Here is a 9,124-nt window from a genome sequence, read left to right on the forward strand (position 1 = left end):
TCTCAAGACTAGAATCGTCGAAATACAGCAACCTTTCTTGAATCTTTTTGTTGTCAGCGGGTTACGAATAATTTTGTCTTTGTGTTCTCAGTAGTTACTAGTAATTGCTGGTGGACGTTGAGCTGACACAAGATCATCAACGGATTTCCCTTGTTCTTGAGCTCTTTGTAGGAACTTGTGTCTTTCTGATACAACATTCCCCGATGGAGAAAATCTTTGATGCAGGGTCTTGATCACAGAAGCATACTTGTCTATGTCAACTGCTATCACGTCACCAGATGCCTCTACCTGGTGTACTTGCACCGTGACTTCTTGTACCTGCAATATTTTTAAAATAGACCTACCCTCTGGGCCCCAACTGTATTCTAGTAATGTCTTGTAGTGATGTGGAAAATGATAGTCAGGTCCACGTAGGTTCTTGAAGAATAAAGTATTTATTTAGTAGATGGTACAAGGTATCAGGATGTTAAATAGTATGGAATAAAAACCCCACCAGGAGCTGTCTCCTCACAGCTCAGCCCCAAGCTCCCAACTGAATTCACAGAGCTAGGAACCCAACATTCTAATCTGTCATCATGAATACCAACATTCCACATGGTGACAGCAGAGGATGAGCAAGACAGGATGAATAGCCATCACTACACATCTTCCCCTTTATACTTTTTTATAAAAACAACTAAAATGTACAACGTACACATAGCATCAGAAAGAGAATACACAGAGTACGATAAGGACACAACGAAAAAAGAGCAATTACAAAGCAGGAAGGAATATGGAAAAGGGAACACAACTATAATTAAAGAAAAGAAGATACCCTAATATAACAGAAGAATAGAGGATAAGCGAAGAAGAAAAAACATGAAGAGGGAGATAAGAGTTGGAACATATAGTAGATATAAGGTAATAGAACACATACGAGATGGAACATATAGGAGATAGAACGAGATAGAACACATCTTCTCCCTAAAAATGACACAAAAAGAAGAGGAAATCACACAGTAAAAAGGATAAAAGATAGCAAAAATAAGAAAACGACGCAAAGTTGAGAGTTACATCCACAACACAACTGTTGGCCATACAGGAGTGGAGATGAAAACCAACGAACGTCAGAAACAACAGCAGAAAAACAACTATAACAATGGAAGAAAAAGTACTCCCAACAGAAGAATAAATGAAGCTCAGGAATAACACTGGAGTACGAACTTAATTAGAACAAAACCTCAATTGCCAGGAAATTTCATGAAAAACACTTTGCGCAAAGAAGAAAACTGGCATAAGAATAGAATAAAATCATAGAGCTCTTAAAAATCAGAAAAGGTTTTGTGCACTAAAACTGAGAACTGACGTCAGCAATAAACCTTAAAAACATGTACGTACTGTCATTAGAAATACAGAAATATGAAAAATTTCATTATAACTTGCACAGCAGAAACGCGAAATGCATCATTTTGAAATAAGAACCAAACATTACAGCTTGAGATTACGTTCTTAAAAACATGAACCTGTCATTCACAAAATAGGAATAGAAAGTGAAGGTTCGCTCAAACATTTTGAATGGATACAAGAACTAACATCACCGGTACTCGACCTAGTACCCGAGTGTGCACTAGAATGTGAAAACTTGTTAAGAAATGAAAATAAGCAATTTCAATCAAAACACAAAAGATGACACACTGTACTCAGATAAAAGAATAATGTTCACTATGCCAAGAAAAACATTCTTGTAAATAAAACAACAAAGCAGAATATTTAGGAACATGACCAAGTTTCAATTAAATAGAAGTCGTGAAATCAATGCAGCACTTATAGGCTCAGAGATGAAATGACTTGCGGTTGTTGTGAAGAAAATGCCACGGAAAATGACTCATTCGCAGAGTCACAAATCCTTCTTAAACATCCTGGGTGAGACGATAATCCTGACGAACTTGTAGCGTGACAGAACGTGACAGAATGTACCTTCGGTGCTCATGTTGACGATGAAACTGCCTGCCTTCATGTTGAAAATAAAACAAGGTTGGCAATTGAAGGAAATACCGGAAGAATTGTAATAGGCTGAGTCAGGTATAAGTATGGTAGTAGTTGTCAACCACAAGATGGCGGCACGTACAGCACGCCTTGCAGGATGGCTCAAAGCAGGAAATTGCACCAAACGTTGCTCTGCTGACACGGAGGCAGCTTCAAAGACGGAGAGCAAGTACGTCATTGAAGGAAGCATTGTTGCGGCTGAAGCTTGAAATACGAAGGTAAGAGCGCGCGCTAAGCATGGCACACGCTGTTTTTCAAAAACTAAGTGGGCGGTTGAACTGCCAAGTGAAAATGATGAATCAAGGCCCATAATGAATATTAAAATAAAAATTACCGCAGATGTTTCAAAAAATTGCCTCACATGCAGAAGAAATGTATAAGCGTTTAAACCAGGTCGTGAAACAGGCTCCAAAAACATTAATTGGATGGCGCTTGTTTAAAGGATTCACGAAGAAACACTTGGCCTTTATGTATGGCGCTGGCATTAAAGCAGTATGCTCACAGAATGAGGTAAATTTAATCACTGTCACAGTCCCCAAAACCGTTGCCTTTAAACAAACACTGACTGCAAAAATCGCTGCATGAAGAGCAAAACTTGCTACCAAGCCCAGATAAACACAGCAGGGTGATCAGGCCGGCTGCATCTCTGTGAGAATTGTACTTGAAAAGGCAGAATATGATATGGCAGGCAAGAGAAATTGCAGTAAGTTGCTGAGGGCAAACAGGTATAATAGGAACAGCATGAACTTGGAGTTAAAGTTGGCAGGACATCAGCATTAAAGTTGAAATAAGTGGCAAAGTAAATCATTTAGACGCTCATTAGCAAAGCAAGGACTGGTCGTTGTGGAATTGAAGGCACACTGTCCAAAAGTGGCATGAAAGGAACATCAGTTACGAAGTGATGGAGAAGTCAGGAACTTAGACTTGAAAAATAGAAGAAAGTTACAGCAGGGACTGGCTTGTTGAGATTAGGGCGACTGATTGAATGGTCACTGGTGGGGTTCAGTAGTTGGGTTGCCAGTATGCTAGGAAGTCACTTGAAGAAATTAAAATTTAAATGTTTACCTTGTTGAAGAAAGTCCATTTGTTGCTGCTTGAAATTTGAAGTAAGAATAAAGTTGAAATCCCATCCTCGTCGCCAAAATTGTAGTGATGTGGAAAATGATAGTCAGGTCCACGTAGGTTCTTGAAGAATAAAGTATTTATTTAGTAGATGGTACAAGGTATCAGGATGTTAAATAGTATGGAATAAAAACCCCACCAGGAGCTGTCTCCTCACAGCTCAGCCCCAAGCTCCCAACTGAATTCACAGAGCTAGGAACCCAACATTCTAATCTGTCATCATGAATACCAACATTCCACATGGTGACAGCAGAGGATGAGCAAGACAGGATGAATAGCCATCACTACATGTCTTTTTCTTTGTGAATGTTTCACCCTCAATGGCATCCAAATATACCTCAAATGCCTCTTTCCAGTGAATCCAACAGAGAGGGGGGGTCCCCGGAATAGATAAAATTGCAGGTGGTGCTGCAATACTCTCCATTACGAAAAGTACTATCCACTGAACACGTGGGCAATGGAGTGGTAACTATATGCACCCTGACAAAGCTTGAGGTGCCTCTTTCCACTTGCCAGACACTGTAATTCTACCACAACTAGGATGCTCAACAGTTTGCCAATAGCTGTAAATACAAAAACTTGCAATTTCTGTTAATATTTCTAAACATTGGCAAAACTATACCAAAGCTGGCCAGTGGGTGGCATTGTTAGATTGAGAATACCAAAAGATAGACTGTCATGCAGCGTCGCTGGAAATGTGATGAATAATTGCCAGAAAATTGCCCTCAACAAAGATGGCGGACGAAAAAGCTCAGCTGGAAGGGGGCGTGGAGGCCTACCTCAAACGAAGTAGTAGGGGGCACCGAAGAATGCTGAACGCTGTACGTCCTGCACCCGAAGTCAGTGTGCACTCGTGGTCACGATACCGGTGCGAAACTGTTGAGGAGATCTTACCACGGCCGCTCCGCCATGACGTCCAGGCTGCAGCTGAATGTTGGAGGTGAAATGTCCTCACCGACACCCTGATGAATGTGGAACGATGTGGAAAGCTAGTGGCAGACGCTGGATAAGGATCCCCTCCTCGTTGCCAATGAAAAGATGGAGTCCACGCACCAAAGGTAAGTTGACGAATTTTATTTTCATAGGGACGCCACCAGCACATCACACTCCTCGTCTTCCTTCGATCACTTCTCTCAATCACCTGTCCTCGAATTTCCTCATCGCCTTCATTCCGCAAAGTCACCTGGTTCTGCCCAGGTGCCATGCCAACCCAACACATACCTGAAGCCATCTTGACAGAATCGAAGATGTAACACTTAGAGCATTTCCTTAAGAAATGAACAAAATGAGGGGGTTCTTTTTATCATAGAACTTATTGTTAGTGCTCTAGAAAGCTAAAATGAGGACACATTTTCTATGAGTTCTCAAAAATCTTCCTCCTTCATGTCAGTAAAACAGTCTGATGTGCAGATTGAAACATGTACTTTCAACACCAGCAGGAGCCTGCCATTTAGCTTCCTAGTGATCAACTGCAGCTACGCCACAAAGTTCTAATGAGCCTTAAAATATTGTGGCACACCAGAATGCCATCTTGATGGAATCAAAGCTGTGAAACTGAAAGCATTTCATACAGAGGACATACACTACCGGAAATGATGAAATTATGGGTTTTTCTTGTCTGAAATATTATAGTTAGTGCTCTAAAAAGCAAAAATGAGGTCCTATTTATATGAGTTCTCAAATATCTTCCTCATCCATTTCGGTAAAACATTCTGACAGGCATGTACTTCCAATACCAGCAGTAGTCTGTTAGTTAGCGCCCTAGCAATCAACTGCAATGTCTCCAGGAAGTTCTAATGAACAACTATAGCGCTAACATTTTCCATTCAAGAAAAAAGTTAGGCACTGCTGAATGCCATTTTTTTGGTAAAAGGGGCTGTTGAACTTGGAGCCTTTCCTGAGGAGGAGGCAGAAGTAAATGAGCATTGAGATGTTAATGCGAACATGAAACTGGAGGGTAATAAATATTAGGGGAGGTGTGGTTTGTAGTAGTTTAAGGACTAATGTATTTTAAAGGGTATTTTTATTGCATTACTCGGTTACAAGTGCCATCCGCAATATCCATCATAGCAGTGGTCGTCTCCCGCAGATAGAAACCATTGCATAGTACAGTGTAGACCACTTCCAGCTACCAATGCACTGTCCCCCAACACTCCCCTATGCAAATGCACCCTCCCCCCACCCACGTGCCATAACATCAGGTCATGGTCAGGCTCAGAGCAGAAAGGAGAAGGAAAGCCCTCCCACCCTCATGTGTAATCCATCAGGTGCCTCTCCACACCTATGCTTCTGCCGGCTGCTCCAGTGCTTCAGCGCCCTCCTCCGCTTCTGTTCCCCACCCCTGGAGGTCAACCACTAGCGCTTCCCATGCATGTGCCATGGCCAACGCCTTTTCATCGTTTCCCCGCAGCGCTAGCTGCAGCCGGAGCGTGCCCTCGCTACCCGCCCATTTGGTGAAGGTCGCTCTCCACCTCGTAAAGCTGGGACCAGTTCTCGATTTCCAGTGTAGGGTAATTTCTCTTTTGGCCACCCCCAGCCCTAAGTCGCAAAACTTGCTCGTGATTTTCGTGCGCGGCGTGTGGGGAAACCATAGCAGCAGACAAACTCCCATTTCCACCCTCAATTCCCGCCCTGTCACTTGGGTCAAGCAATCGATGACCTCCCCCCAGTAGCAGCTTAGCGCGCCACAGGACCAGAACATGTGTTTAAAGTCAGCCCCCTCCTCCCCACAGCGAGGGCATTGCGGTGTGGGGCCCCCAAAATACTTAAATAATTTAGCTGGCGTCAAGTATGCCCTATGCAAGATGAAGTACTGCACCAGTTGAAACCAGGCGTTACGTGTGCTCTTCCAGGCCCGTCTCTGCAGCTTGGGCCACGTCAGATCTGGGATGGGTTTCCCGATGTCTATTTCACATTTATCCTTCAACGCAGTCAAAGGGGCTAGATGTTCCATCACCAGTCTCTGATAGAGGCACGTAATGGCCTTGACTGTGCCCGCCGCCATGACCACATATTGACAGCTGGCAGCCGTCTGCGGTTCAGAAAGTCCCGCGTTCCAGTGCTTTTGTAGAGCCGCCACCAGGGCTGCGTGGAGTAGATAGTCTCCCCTCGGGATCCCGTAGGAGTCCTGCAGCCCCTGGAATGGCTGAAGCACTCCATTGAGGTACAGGTCCCCCACCATCTGTATCCCTAGGTCTTCCCAGTGAGCCAGCCCCGACCAATCCCCGCCGTGGGGGAGGGCCGTGCACATACCCAATGGGATCTCCGGGGCGTAGGGGTGAACAGTGCCGACCCTTCGCAGGCTTCGGTTCCAACACAGCCGGAGCGTTCGCTCCTCAAGCGTTAGTTGTGACAGCTCGAGTCGCTGTTGGTAGACAATAAAAGAAAGCACGTGTCGCGGGATCATTCTGCCCTGTGGGCCTGCAGGGCCTCTAAATTCCCTAGCCACTGCCTGCGTGAGCCATTGTAGCTGGGCAGCCAAATAATACCACTCGAAGTCGGGTGCCGCAAGCCCTCCCTCGGCTCTGGGCTGTCGCAGTGTGGCCAGCGCAACCCGCCGTCTGCCAGCTCCCCAGATAAAGCCCGTGATCATGGCTGTGAGCCTGCGGAAGAGCGACACCGGCACCCAAATAGGGAGCGTACGGAAGAAATACAACAGGCGTGGGAGTGCCACCATCTTCAGTAGCGCCACCCGCCCAGCTACCGAGAGTGGGAGAGTGCTCCAGAATCCAATACTGCCCGCCAGGCCCCTGATTGACCTCCCTACATTCCCCTCCAACAGGTCGTGTTGTGTGCGGTAGATATGCACCCCCAGATACGGCAGACAGCTATCCTCACAGCGGATTGCCCCCAGGGAGGGGGGGGTCCGCTCCCACTGTGTAATGGGGTACACACAAGTCTTGCCCCAGTTGACTTTCAGGCCCGACAGGTGTCCGAAGTCCTTCAGTAGTGCCTTGGCGCCCTGGAGGGCCCCCCGCGTCAGCCAGGAAAAGCAATAAATCATCCGCATAGAGGGAGATATAGTGGGTTTCCCCCCGCAGTAGCAGCCCAGCATATGCGCGTCCCAGTTGAGCATGGGCCGCCAGGGGCTCGACCGCCAGGGCAAACAACAATGGCGATAACGAGCAACCCTGCCTTGTTCCCCGTCGTACGGGATAGGGAGCCGATATCGTGGTCCCCGTTCGCACCCTAGCCACGGAGTTAGCATAGAGCAGCCTCGTCCAGCGCACGAACCCATCCCCCAGACCAAACTCCTGCAAGACCCTAAACAGGTAAGGCCACTCCACACTATCGAAGGCTTTCTCCATGTCGACCGACAGCGTCAAGGCGGCCGGGTAATCCATGCAGTCCACCTCCATAACCTGCAATAGTCTCCGGATACACGTCGACGTGTTCCGTCGAGGGATGAACCCAGCCTGATCAGGGTGTATCAAGGAGGGCATATGTGCCAACAGTCGCGTGGCTAAAATTTTGCTCAGAATCTTATAGTCCACTGTGAGCATGGAGAGTGGACAATATGCCGTCCTGGCACCCGGGTCTCCTCCTTTTTTCAGGAGCGGTATAATCAGCGCCTCACGTGTTGAGGCGGGCAACTGACCCTCCTTCCAGGCCTCCCTGTAGACGGACTGTAACTGTGGAGCAAGCAGGTCCACGTAGGCCGCGTAGAACTCCACAGGAAGCCCATCTGTACCCGGAGTTTTCTTATGTGCCATATGTTTGATCGCCATACGAATCTCGCCTAGCGAGATGTCCCCTCCCAGCGCCTCCTTGTGAGTGGGATCTAGTCTCGGTAATTGGGCAGTTGCCAGAAATTCCTCCAGTTCCCCGGGAGCGTCCTGCATGGTGTTAGTATACAGGGCGGTATAATACGCCAAAAATTGACCATTAATCTCACTCTGAGAGTACACCGTTGTCCCTTCCCCGGTGGTCAGCGAGAGTATGGGAGAGCCGCGCGCATTCGGACTCGCCAACCAGGCCAGGAGCGACCCGACTTTGTCCCTCTCTGCATGCGCCCTAGTGAGGTATGTCTTGTAGTCAAAACAGCGGAGCCGCTCCACCTGCACTGCCACGTGTTCGCGCGCCGCAACCACCTCATCTTGGGATTGCTCCCCCGATTGATGTGCCCTTTCCGTGGTGCGCAGCGTAGAGTCTGCCTTCTCTATGTCTCCCAATAGCGTTTTCCGGACCCCGGACGTGGAGGAGATGCATATCCCTCTGATGACCGCCTTGAACGAGTCCCATTCCCACGCCCTCCTGGACGCTGTCCCCGTGTTCTCTGTGAAATAATTTGTGATTCCATCCTGGACTTCCGCTTGGAAGACAGAGTCCTCCAACATCCGCGGATTCAGGCGCCACGTGGGTATCGTCTGACGCTGCCTACTCCAGTGCACTATAACCAAACAGGGGTTGTGGTCCGATATGGTTTTCGCCAAATATTCACTATGGCGAGTCAGAGCCTGTACGCCCGGGGAGCATAATATGCCGTCCAAGCGCACATGCAGCTCATGTGGGGTAGAATAAAAGGAGTAGTCCCTCTCCAGTGGATGATGCTCCCGCCATGTATCCACCAACCCCCACGCAGTCTGCCAGTCCCGTCTGCTTCTAGCCGCCCGATGTATTGCTGATTGGGCCAAGGGTGGGTGAGAACGATCCAGGTGGACATCAGTGATTGAATTAAAGTCGCCCCCCAGTATGGTCGGCCCCTTTAAATACTCCGCTAAGGTGCCTGAGACGCGCGTAAAGAAGGCCGCTTGCTCTATATTCGGGGCATAAAGGCTGCATAATGTCACGTCCCTCCCATCCAACTGGCCCTGTACAGCCACAAACCGTCCCTCCGGGTCCACCTGCGTGGCGAGGGGCTGAAAGGGAAGACCCGCTCTAACCCAGATAAGGGTACCCCTTGCAAACTTGGAATAGGTGGTGTAAAACAACTGACCCCGCCAGCGCCTATGAAGGGCCCGCCCCTCCGTCCGATCCA

Source organism: Triturus cristatus, chromosome 9 (genome assembly GCF_964204655.1).
Source record: "Triturus cristatus chromosome 9, aTriCri1.1, whole genome shotgun sequence".
NCBI classification, from domain to species: Eukaryota; Metazoa; Chordata; class Amphibia; order Caudata; family Salamandridae; genus Triturus; species Triturus cristatus.